Below are 13,438 nucleotides of genomic sequence, written 5' to 3'. Positions count from 1 at the left end.
CCAATCAATTCATTCGAAAATACAGAGTGTCCCAAAAGTCTCCATACACATGGGACTATGTTTGCCAGCACCACGTTGGTTGTGCCTTCGTCAGTGGATGTTCGTCGACGTCCACTTCTCAGTTGGTCTGCAACACTTCCAGTCTTTATGAATTTGTTAATAAGTTTGGCAACAGTGTTGTGTGTGATGTGCTTGTCATGTTTCCTGTTAAAGTCCATCGCAAACTTGCGACAGCTTCCCGATCCAGCCGTTAGAATGATTTCAATACGTTCATCTTTTCTCAAAGGCATTCTTAAAGTTTATCTGAAAAAAAATGTAATATAAACTTTTGGGACATCCTGTATTGCGGACATGTACAAACAGAAATACTAACTGCATTAAAAACCAGTCCACATCTACAGCTGAGATGAATTATGAACTTGAGTGATGTAGTTGAGGTTGAGGAACTGCCACAGGCAGAAATCACACACCATGCTGAAAATGCTTTCTACCTCTGAGTTTTACAGGGTTTCTAGTGGTATAGTGGAAGGGAAAAGGAAAGAAAAAAAAATCTTTCAGTTTAGACCACACCCACTTCAGGTTTAAATCTGAATACAGATAAGATATGGATATTTGAAACACTTAACCTGATATAGATAGTGGCATTGTGTTACACCCCATCCCACATGTTTCCTCTGGGTTGTCTGTTTTCCTCCGTAAAACATGCTGGTACATGGATTGGTGACTGTAAAATGCCTGTATAAGTGTGAATGAGTGTGAAAATGTGTGTGTATGTGTGCGTGTGATGCGCTATAATGGACTGGCGTCCCATCCAGCATCCAGCATCCCTCCCTGCCTTGCAGGATAAAGAGCTTACTGACGGTGAATGAAAAATGTATGATTTTTTTGAGCACTGTGTAAAGGTCAACACTATAAAAAAAATCAATGCTGTTCAGAAAGGTTTGGGCCTAACCTTTCTGAAAACAACAAACAACTATAATTTGCTAGTAAAATGTTAACACAAGCTGGTTTGCAACCTGGTAATCAACTGCTGAAATGACAGTAATTAAGGCTAATACATTGGCTATTATTCACTCATTCACATTAAACAATGTTTGGATCTTTTCTATGTCTCATCTTCCCTGTCAGGCCTGTTTGCCCTGTCAGCTAGAGACAACGATCAATATTTCAGGTATCTCACCTTGCCTTAGGGATGGGAGCTGAGAGAAAATCTACACTGCTCACACATCTCCCATCTGTCAGAAAAAGGTAAAGAAAGAAATACTACAGCAGTCGCTAGTCAATCGGTGATATAAGACAAGACAGTTTGTCCCTGACTATAGCTAAGACCGTAGGGGCATAAATGTCATACTTAAGTATTAGAAAGTAAAAAGTAGCTTTTTAGCTCATGAAATTAAGTTAATGTCATGTTTTCATGCGAAAAGCAACTTCGCCATTTTGCCTGAAAACATTATTCAATCTCAAGCTTGCTGGTCATATGCATGACTAATCCTACTTATTCTGCTAATGAGTTAATCAAACGTAAAATATCATGTAAATATCCAATATTTACCATTAACTAGTATCTGACTTGCTGCCTAGCCAATTATATTAGCTACTGGAATAGTTAACTTGTTTAACCCGCCATTAGCAAAGAAAACAGACTAACTTATTTAAATAAAGCCAGTTAATGTTAGCAAATTTAGCGAAACTTCCCTCAGCGTGCTTTTTCAAATGAGATGGAGTTCATGCCTTCAGGGAGGCAAAGGAGACACCGTTTTAATGCGACACTTTGTTTAGTCCAGCACATGAGATAGGGCCGGGGCGCTCATCCTCACGTTCCACACTGCAGTCTGGTGGCTTCTCCATAATCAAACACACACGGCTAGCTATAGCGCTAACTACATGGTCCAGCAAGAGACGCTCACTGCAGTTGAAGAATTGTCAACTATTCTTGATCTTTTTTCTTCACTGATGAACTTGATTGAATGCTTTAAGCTGAAATGTAAATAAAATCAGTATTCTATGTATAGCATACAGTCACTGGCTTTAGGAGAGAAGAAGAAACCTTTGAGTATGACATACAAGTTTAAATAAAAATGTAAAGAGTAAAATGTATGCTTTTTTTCTTGGAAAGATAATAACGTAAGAGTACATGTATTAATTTTCAATAACTCAATTAAAGTATAAATGCAGCAAAATAATACTTATAAGTATTTTTCAATCCTTGATTAAATGTAAGTACAAAATGATTTAAAAAAGTACAACATGCCTTTCTTTAGTAAATAAAAAAAATTTTAATAGCTAATTTATGTGTTATATTTTCCTATAACAGCATGTCTCATAGTGTTTTATTCCTTTATTGTTATTGATTTTATTGCTATTGACTTTATTCCTTTATTATTATTGACTTTAATGCACAATGTCCTACAACTCTGGCACTCATTAAGGCTGTAGATGTATTAAGGCTGTAGAGATTCCTGCAAGGATTTTATCAGAACCGGAAATTAGTACATAGTCTCACTATTATAAATTCATAAGAATTAACACCAACCAATGCAGCATGGAATGTTACAAATATTTACAGTAGGGTGAAGGGCTGAGTTTATAGTAGGGTGAGGGCTGAGTTTCTAACAGTTTCTAAATCTAACAGTATTAGATTTTCTTACAAAATCCTCTTTCTTTAGAATTTCGACAAATAAGCTGCGTCATTGTTATTATTAATACACAAAACATAGTTCATGTAATACCCATAAACAGCCCACGACCATAAAACTGTATGTTTTGGAAGATTTGTTTTCTCTTCCACCATGCACATCGTAAATCAAAGGGCCTTTATTTTCCTTTTATTGCTTTTATATAGAGTAAGCGTGGAAAGGGGGGCAATAAAATTGGAAGGTGTGGTGTCACACACCTCGTGGTGGGAACTCAGCCAGGGCCTGCGTGATTGTAGTGGTCATTTGCAAGGTCATGGAGCATATTTTTCAAGTATATTTACAAGGAAGTATTGACATAGCTTGCGCGGAATCCAAATTCTGAGCCATATTTCCGTGTGACAGTTTCTATACAGCCCTAATGGATAACCCTGTGAAGCGTTCAACCTTGAAATCTCAGTGAACAAATACACTCCTTTCCAAAAATCTGAATGCTAGTCACAATAGCAGTGTCATCTGGGGATTTTGCAAGATAAATAAAGATTTACTTGTAAAACTGAGACTAAGTCCAGTATTTTGCACAGTGGTTCAAATAAATTACAATAGGCTGACGTTTAACCATCTTCAAGAATTCATCCCTAATCTTACAAGCCAAATAATTCCATCCATCTTATCCAATGTGCAAACCGTCAGCTACAGATGAATGCCTCCAGAGATAAATGATCCCAGTTCGTCTCTCCTTCTCTTATCTTCATTTTCCAAAACATCTGTCAAGAACGGGCTGCTCCTAATCAACAACACGGCCAAGATATTAAATAATGCTATTAATACTATACGACACTATAACTCTCTCTTCATATTCCTATCCCACCTACTGGGATTTCTACTTCTAATATTAGATTATTGATTTAAACATGGTGCATCTAATCCTAGTTTTGTTTTACCCATTTTTTAAAAGCTGTCATACCACAGCACTGATTGGTCAGAAGGTGTTGGTTAATTTTCTATAGCAGCAGCTCTGACAATAGTTCCCTCCTGCAAGGTTTATATCATTATTTATATTATTTATATTGCACTCGTTCTAAAAGTGAAGGGCAAAAGCAAGAGGCATTATTATCCTAGGATTACCCGAGTTGAGATGATATCTGATATCTCAAAAACCAGAAGAGAACCTTATAATACCAAGCTCACAAAATGCGCTCCACACCTTTACACTTCTACAGCGTCATGTAAAAAATCATTTTTGCACAGGGAGGTTCAAAATAAATGTCAGTTTAATAAGTGGGTATGGTTTGAACCATGAGGATTGAAGGCAACGGGAGATTTTCAAATTCAGCAGATTGCTTTTGGCATTTGTAATGCCTGGATTGGTATTCTGGGCAGAGAACTAAATCCCCAGGTCATGTCTCTCTCCTGAGAATACACTCAAGATAAGAAATGTTAAATTCAGCCTGTCAGGTGAGACACAGTAGAAAGCCCTAAATGGATTAGCTGAAACTGTGGAAAGCAAGGAAATTGTCATTTTTGACAATGACATTTTTTATGAGTGAATGTGTGAGAGATGAGAGATGACATTACCCTTTCATGACATGCAGCAATCAATAGCAAACTTTTTCCAGAATATGGTCTATAGTTAGAAAAAAGAGCTCTTGGGGGGTTATAGGTCAATTGTAGACTCAAAACAAATCCAGTCATTAGTCCAAAATATCCTTTTTTAGACCATTCGTTATAAAAAAAACAACCTCATTTCATATCCCAACTGACTAATTGGGATTTCAGCAAATCGGCTGAATGCGGCACCCCATGCAGTGTCACAGACTTCTGATGAATATTTAATATCACAGCCAGACTAAGTTCTTATAACAAGGGCCCAAAGAAAGAACAGTAGAAACAAGAAACTGCTTGATGCATCTTAGTGTTAGACGACATTTTAGTATGACTAAAATAGTTCTATTTATTCTCATATAGATGATGCCACAAGTAAAGAATAAAACATGAAGGGTCATGCTGTTAGAGAAGAAATAATCAACGACAGAGTTGGTGCAAAAAAAATACAAGACATTGTGAATTAACTGTTAATTTAGAAAAGATAATACATTAGTGAAAGCGCATTAATAAAAACTTTTAATATTGCTTTTAAATATGCTACACATTTATTAATACAGGGTAGACTGCTTCTAATAAAACAGCAACAAAAATACCAGGAAATATCAAAGTAAAATCAGAGTTTTGATAATAATTAAGAGCAGCAAGTGTTGTATCCGCTGAAGACAACATCTTGGGCATTTTCTTCAATCCGAGCAGAAAACATGGACAAAAAAGTGGAAGGACATATCACAAAAGGGACATAAAATTAAAACTGTAATCAACAAATACACATATGTAAATAATATTTCCTCACTGGTTCTTTAAAGCTTAATGGTTTTAGCATCAATTATGTATATGCATATCCAGATTCTTTTATATTTTCTCTTTTTTTTTTTGTTTTACTACAAATTGCATGATGTATGAATTTTGTATTACTCATATTAAAAAATAAATCTTATCTTGTCCAAAATTTTTTAACTTTCAGGTCTTAAAATATGTAATGCTGAAGACTGTTGTGTGAAGCAAGCTCGTCTTCCCAAAAACAACACTAATTAAGATTTAATTTTTTTTTTAAACTAACACTTTAATTTTTCTGTTATTTATTTTATATTTTTTTAAATTTTATGTAGAAAGTTAATAAAGACTGAGAACAACAAACAGTCTAGAGAGCTACAGAAGTTTATGTTAATTTACATTCATGCTGTCAAGTAATTAAAAGTAGATTTACATCTTATATTTTCCTAAAACATAAAAAAGAGCCTAAAATTGATTGTCCATAAGTGTGGACACTAAGCATGAAAGGGTTAACAGTCTTCTACTTTTTCCTGAAAGAGAAGTCTTCTCTCAGAGGGTTCTTTAAATGGTTATTCCAAAGAGACAAACTGAAGAACTGTTAGATGAAGAGTGCTAGATGTAGAGCTACATTATTAATTAATCACATTCAAGAGCTTCTTCTTCACTAAGCACAGTTATGTAACCATGCTACGGAAATTGTGTCCAGGTGGAAGTACTATTTTTACTCTCCATCCTCAAAAGCACTTGGCTCTACAACGTATATTTTGGAGGCTTTGTCATTTTTTATGCTTTTATTTTCACATTTTTAATTGTATTTGTATTATTTATTTGACTTATTCGACACTATGATAGAGCTTTATCACATATCACTGATCACAGCCTGAACCCGTAACTGTGCTGATGAAAGGCATCAAGCCCTTTGAAACTGCTACAACTTCTTGCTATAACTGACAAAAATCGAGTGGCATAATGTTACAGCTATCATTAATTCTTTTTTTTAGTGTTTCATCATAGTTACTATATGAATATTGTGGTTAAATTAAAAACTTGTATTAGCTGCATTGGCAATGTTTAAACTTATATTCGCTGCATTAGCAATTTTTAAACATATGCTAGCTACAGTATCAATGTTTGAACTTATATTCGCTGCATTAGCAATTTTTAAACATATGGTAGCTACAGTATCAATGTTTGAACTTATGCTAGCTACAGTATCAATGTTTGAATTTATGCTAGCTGTATTATCAATATTTAAACTTATGCCAGCTACAGTATCAATGTTTAAACTTACGCTAGTTGCAGTATCAATGTTTGAACTTATGCTAGCTGCAGTATCAATGTTAAAACTTATGCTAGCTACAGTATCAATGTTTGAACTTATGCTAGCTGTATTAGCATTATTTATACTTATGCTAGCTACAGTATCAATGTTTAAACTTATGCTAGCTGCAGTATCAATATTTAGACTTATGCTAGCTGCATTACATGTTTAAACGTTTCCTAGATATATAAACATATAGTCTCTTTCAGTTAACAATGTTTATATGTTTTTTATACTAGCTTGCTCTATGAATTATACTGCTCCTGGGAAAATGTCCCTCATCCAGTTTGACGTATGTGTTCTGTTTGTGTTCATGATTTAGCCTTGCCTTGTGTTCATTTTGGTTTGCCTTCAGTGAGGATGTGAAGAAAATTAGCTAGTTTGCATAATCGTATGCAAAATGAAGAGAGCTTAGTTACCAAGAGCAGTGCAACAATATGATTATTTTAGCCGTTGGAGAGAGGGAGAATTGCATGTTTAATCTTTCTGTGATGTTTATGGGTCTGTTTTTCACACTAATTTTTAGCCTCAGCCTTTTTTTATTTTTTATTTTTGCTGTATTAGCATTAGCCAGCTTGGTTTTTGCTCACATAACTGCTGAACTGTGCTGTTAGAGAAGCCTACCATTGCATCACTCTTTCATTTTATCATGAAGAAAACACACACACACACACACACACACACACACACACATTTAAATGAACCGAGCTTTCCTATAGCCTGAAGAAAACATTAGTAAACATCGTCCTTTGATTCTGATAAAAGAAACAAAGCAAGAAAAAAAAACAGCATGGAATTTTTATAAATGAGATTATGATAAGCAATTCCTGTCAGATATACTGTATGTTCTGAGCCGACACATAGACTTTACAGCAGATAAGTTCAAGGAAGCCATGCAAATGTAATAGGAAAAAAAAAAACCTTTGCCCATTCGATCAGATAATCACTTTACTGTGTTTGTATCTCAAATCCATCATTGTGACTTTTAATAGCAGGTGATAATCCTGACACTTTGATAAATACCTGGAGAACATTTAAGGTTAACGATAAATAGGAATAAACTTCTGTTCTTTATTATCAGAGCATGCTCAGTACACATCATAGATTTGTGTGTTATTGAAACATGCTTTCTTTATGGCTGAGGGAAATTTGACAACGAGGATAAATGCACACTGAAATGACTTTGATGAGAGTGAGAGCAAATGGTGCGAGAAGGAAAGGAAAGGAAAGGAAAGGAGAGAAAAAGAGAGATGCAGGCAGACAGACGGGCAGTAGGCAGAAGCTGAGGACAGCCAGAGAGAGAGAGAGAGAGAGAGAGAGAGAGGGAGAGGAAGAGAGGGAGAGGGAGAGAGTGGGACGACACAAGACTTGATTAATTCATCACACATTACTGTTTCTGTGTTAGCGAATCTCTGTATCATCTCACGAGGCTGTGTCTGATTGCTGCGCCGGTCGTTTGCAGTGGATTGCCAAGGCCGTCTTCACACTCATCAGGAGCGAGCGTTCACTTCAAAACATGTTCGCCTCTGCCTGATGACAGTTTGCGCATAAGCCCAATTTTTGTGTGTGTGTGTGTGTGCTCACCCTGAACAACTTGCATGTTAATCTTTAATCTTCGATGGTGTCCAGTACGTCGCACCTCTGGTTGGGGGTTCGAATCCTGCCACTGCCCTGCGCTTGAGGAGCTTGCATGTTCTCCTTGTGCTTCAGGGGTTTCCTTCAGGGGTTTCCTCTGGTTTCCTCCCCCAGTCCAAAGACATGCGTTGTAGGCTGATTGTCCAGGGTGTCCCCTGCCTTGTGCCTTGGAAAATGGATGGATGGAATTCTTGGATGGATGAAATTGACATCATTTTTTAAACAGTTTCCTACATTACCCACAATACCTTTTGAATGCCTGCCGATAGTGATGCCAGTGGGATTAATGCTGCGTTCAATTTAACTCAAGTGGGAAGTCAAAACTCAGAAAACTTACATCATTTCCGACCATGAGTTACAAACCGGGAAATCACATGGACACCTTGGTGTTCGTCTTTTGTTAGCAACAATCTAGCCAGCTAACTGTGATGAGTGACATATATTTATCTCTTCAAACCAGCAAACTATACAGTCAGTGTTATAGATTTAACAAGCTATTATGTCTGTATGTTGATTTCTTCTAAAACAAATACTTGTATATACAGTATAACTTAGCAGCCATGTTTATTTGACGTCACTTCCTGAACTCGGGGTTGAGGAGACCTGCTTGATTTTCTGAGTAGGAATTCCGAGTTCAGGGTGTGTATCTTTGGGTTGGAAATTCTGAGTTACGAGTTTTAGTTGAACACAGCATTAGTCCTCGCTTCACCACAGCCTAAAGAGAGCGATGCAGCAGCGCTTTAGTCCTTTAATCTGTCCAGTTCTCTCATCTCCTCATCTGTACACTCTGCTCAAACAGATAGCTGCACTGCATTCTGGAAGTTTGAGTCCAGTATTTGCTGTCTTTACTTCTACTTCTACATCGGGTTTCTCATTAATGTGAAATTGAATGTTGCTGAAAAGGGTGAGTAAAAAAAGAAGTTTTGTTTTTAGGAGCTAACACCAAAACCTGTTGTTATTCCTTATTTTTGAAGTTGTTAATTCTTTCTGCTATTAAACACCATTGTAACTGCTCTAGCAATAACAGTGTCCCCCTATCACATCAGCGCAGCCTCCTGTTTGTGTGTGTGTGTGTGTGTGTGTGTGTGTGTTGGGGTGTTACTCTTTTTTTTTTTTTTTTTTTGATGTAGCAGACACCTGCAGCTCTTCTGCTTTGTGTGTAAGAGATCTGAGTCACAGCGGGGGTCTCACAAATCAGATATATGTGTCATCTCGCCCTGCTCTCCTCTTCCTGTCTCTCTCTCTCTCTCTCCCTCTCATAGCTCTTCTGCATCGCAGCATCTTAATTATTCCACACTTCCTGAGCAAAGCCCACAGTTGTTTCTCTCTCTTGGCTGTCTCAGATCTATCAGGGGGAGCGTGAAGGATTCTGAGCATGCAGTTAGTTAATGGTGTTTGAAAATATTTCTGAGATGCATTACAGAGACTGTAAATGAGGCCTCCAGTCTATCGGTCATCTTTCTAATTGCTTGGTGGAAATGAATAAAGACAGGAAGGAAAGGATGTTAGAGGGCTGAGAGAAATCATATATACAGTACACTGCCAGCCAAGTTTTTAAACACCTGCACTTTTTTATTAGCGCAAATTCAATAGTAGCACCACAGACAAAAACCAGAAAAGATGGCAATTAAAGAAGAAAAATAGTAAACAGGTGTCCCACAAAAAGAGTTTGCAGTATTTATGGACTGAGGATAGCTCCCAGAGCCTCATTATTAAAGACAGGGGCATTTGGAGGGTGAAAAGACTCAGAGATAATGTTAGTATTAGTTATGCACAGTAGTGGAAAGAGTAAAAACATACTGACTTCATTAATAGTAAAATTAGTAAAATTAAATTGAATAATTAAATTGACTAAAATTAGTCAAGGAAATTACTCAAGTAACAGTAAATATGTCATCTGCTGAAAACCTACTTGAGTAATTACTTTAAAAAAATACTTTTTCATATGTCTACAATGGACCTGAAAATGTTCAATTTTCTATTCTTTTCTTATGTTAAATAATGAAGCAAGCGCCACTTAAGTAAACACCACCTCCATTATCAGCTGAATATAAATAAATGTTAGTAATGTTAGCTGCATGGCTAGCTAACTTAGCCAAATGCTGTTGGTGTTTCAGTAGCTTGCTATGTTCATTAGCTAGCTAGGTAGTGTTAATTTCAAACTACATACTTAGCTATCTAGCAAAGATGCGTCTTACATTATCCTGAGATATATTTAACACAACAGGCAATCACTACTTAACATCGAGGTGACATGTTCAGTTTAATACAGAGCTTTCATACTGTAAAACAACAGAAGAGCTGGCTAGCTAGTCTAGCTCACTCAGCTAGCTAATGGCTTACCTGGACACATGTCCACAAGCTGGATACTGAGCTGTGAAATGCCGATATGTCCACGTGTTTTGTCTTGCACGTTTTGCAGATCTTTATTTTGTTTCATTTTGAGAATTTAAAACTGAAGATAAACTGGTAAAACTGATAAACTGGGCCAGTATGCTCACCACTGTCTCAGAATTATTAATTTTTAATGATTTATTATTACATTTGAACATACTGTCTTTTAATTGTCTTACAGTCTTCAAGAGTTAAAAGCATTATCATTTTTATCTCTGAAACAGTGATCAAAAGTAAATGTATCAATGTTGAATATTTTATTTTTATAATACTAAAAAGTAAAAGTACTCTGATTTAATTATACTCGGAAAAGTACCTTTACAGTAAACCATGTAGTAGGGTTCTGTAATGGGAGTACACATAGTTTGTTACTTTCCACCCCTCGTTATAAGACAAATACAAGTGGATTGTGTGCCTGATGCATTGATTAATTGATTCATCTTCCCTAACCACTTTATCCTGGTCATGATGGACGTGAGCCAGGAGAAACCAAGTGAGTGGGACTATTATCTCTCTCATTGTGAAATTGGAGGAACTGCTAATTATTAAGAAGCACTCACACATTACTTTTACCTGGCTGTTGCTCTTAAAAAGCTAGAATATCTGTGGTAAAACTGTGGTTTAAAAAAAGTTTTTTTCTCTTTGCCCACTAGAGTTTTCTTGTTAGAACCTCTTTATGTTATCACCTACACTATATGACCAAAAGTATGTGGACATCTGACCATCACACTCATATGTTGTTCTTGGCCAAACTGTTGCCACAAACTTGGAAGCACACAATAGTATAGAATGTCTATGTACGCTGTAGTATTACAATTTCCCTTCACTGGAAATAAGAAGCGTAAACCTGTTCCAGCATTAAAGTGTCCATGTGCACAAAGTGAGCTCCATAAAGACATGGTTTACCAAGTCAAGTCAAGTCAAGTCAAGTGGAGTTTATTGTCATTTCAGCTATATACAAGTACACAGTGAAACGAAACAACGTTTCTCCAGGACCAAGGTGCCACATAAGACAACACAGAACAACACAGAACTACGGGGACTACATAAATTACATAAATTAAACGTAAAGTGCACAAGTGCAAACATCTGCAGACAGCACAAGACAGAACAGACAGTACATAACTACAACGCTGACCAGTACACAGTCCTGTTGAAAGTGATAAACTCCAAGGTTGGAGTTGAAGAATACAACTGGCCTGCACAGAGCCCTGACCTCAATCAGAGGTCAACTGAACACCTCTGGGGTGAACTGGAACACCAACTGCACCCCAGACCTCCTCACCCAACATCAGTGCCTGTCCTTACTAATGCTCTTGTGTCTGAATGAACACAAATCCCCACAACCATGCTCCAAAATCTAATGGAAAGCCTTCCCAGAAGAGCGGAGCTTATTATAACAGCAAAGGGGGAATAAATCTGGAATGAGATGTTCAGCAAGAACATATAAGTGTTATGGTCAGGTGTCCACCAACTTTTGGCCATAAAGTGTATATTTTAAAAAATATAATTCAGGAACTACAATAGAGAAGGGATGTGATTATGAGAGTGAGGTTGGTAAGGTGAGCTATGACCCGTCATAATCGAATTCAATGTCAGGGTTACATGCAAGTTCAGGAAGCTTCTTTTCAAGCTTTTTTTTTTTGGACATGTAAAATCTTAATAAGGACAGTGGATCTGGAACTTCCTTTCCTCAACACTAATCAACACTAGTCACCCCTTTTAGAGAAAGTGTGGCTGCTTGTTATGTTACACTAAACGAGACATTAATAGGGCAATTCCACTAATTAACTGTTGCAGCTATTGAAAGAAATTCTGTGTTTTCAGTATTGAATCTGAGAAAAAATGCATTTAACCATTCATAATATGTTAAACCATTTCAGAGAACAGTATTTCAATATTATACAATACAATACAATATTTGTACAATATTTTTTAACATTAAATTAGCAAATTTATATAAATTAACAATTGACGTTCAATCCACAATTTGTGTAACAGGGTTGTACTTTCGAAGTGACCTCATCAATCAACATTATTGAAAATGAAAAAAGACTTAGAGAACTTACTTTTCTTCTTCCCATGATCTTCACCAAATTTGGATGATGCAATTTCCTGTTGAGCATGTGACTTTCATAGGGGTGAATGTGTTCAGGTAATAAGGTTGAGTGAATACTGAACTAAAATGTAACTTTTTAATAACCTGTAATGGATGAGACATGGAAAGGGAGCAATAGGCATGAGATATTAAATGGATTCAGACATTATTGCCAAAAATAATTAGCCTTTTAAAGTATTTTAATTTTTATATTTCAAGGTAGATGTATAGATGTAGGGTTACTCGGCACACCTATGCCAGGATGCATGGATAGATTTTTAATTAAGTAGGATGAATCTAAAGCTCAAGACTTAAAACAGATTCAAATAATATCAGCTTGAATCTGACTGCAAAGAGGTTTTTCTTTTAAAACTAGGAAAACCATTAATATGATACAAAATAGTCTGAATCTTTAAAAACAGTGTGACTGATTTGGGATCTGTGGATGAAAATCAATAACCACAGTGGTACATATTTACCTAATGTGTCTAATACTTGAAAAAATGGATTATGTTCATAAAAATAACCTGTGTAACAAACTATTTGAGAAGCCAGAATGTTCCGGGACGTTTCTTTGTCTAAGACCTCTTTGTCGTCCCAGGGTTTGCTGTTGTGTTATTGTTTCGCTGTAGGGTATGTTTGGCTATATTGTGTATCACAAGATTCACAAAGGAAAAAGTGCTTATTTGCAGTAAAAACCTCCATTTAATGCTTCCATCCTGTTTAATCTCCAAGAGAGCTTTTTGTATTTGTTTGGAATGAAGCATTCCGGCTGTGATTGCTAATATTTGTCTGGAAGTTCAATGTTAGGTTGTTTTAGGTATTAACTGCTTGATTGCTTTGCGTTATACACCTTCTGGGCTAAGGAAACAGCGCAGGAATTGTTGCATTAGTCAGCCACGGTCATTTCAGAACGCCAGCACTTTAAAAATGGCAAATTGAAAGAATTCAAGAGGAAAAAAATCAATTGCGGTC

This window comes from Pangasianodon hypophthalmus, chromosome 8 (assembly GCF_027358585.1).
Source record: "Pangasianodon hypophthalmus isolate fPanHyp1 chromosome 8, fPanHyp1.pri, whole genome shotgun sequence".
In the NCBI taxonomy this organism is placed as follows: Eukaryota; Metazoa; Chordata; class Actinopteri; order Siluriformes; family Pangasiidae; genus Pangasianodon; species Pangasianodon hypophthalmus.
Note: the sequence above shows the minus strand (reverse complement) of the source record.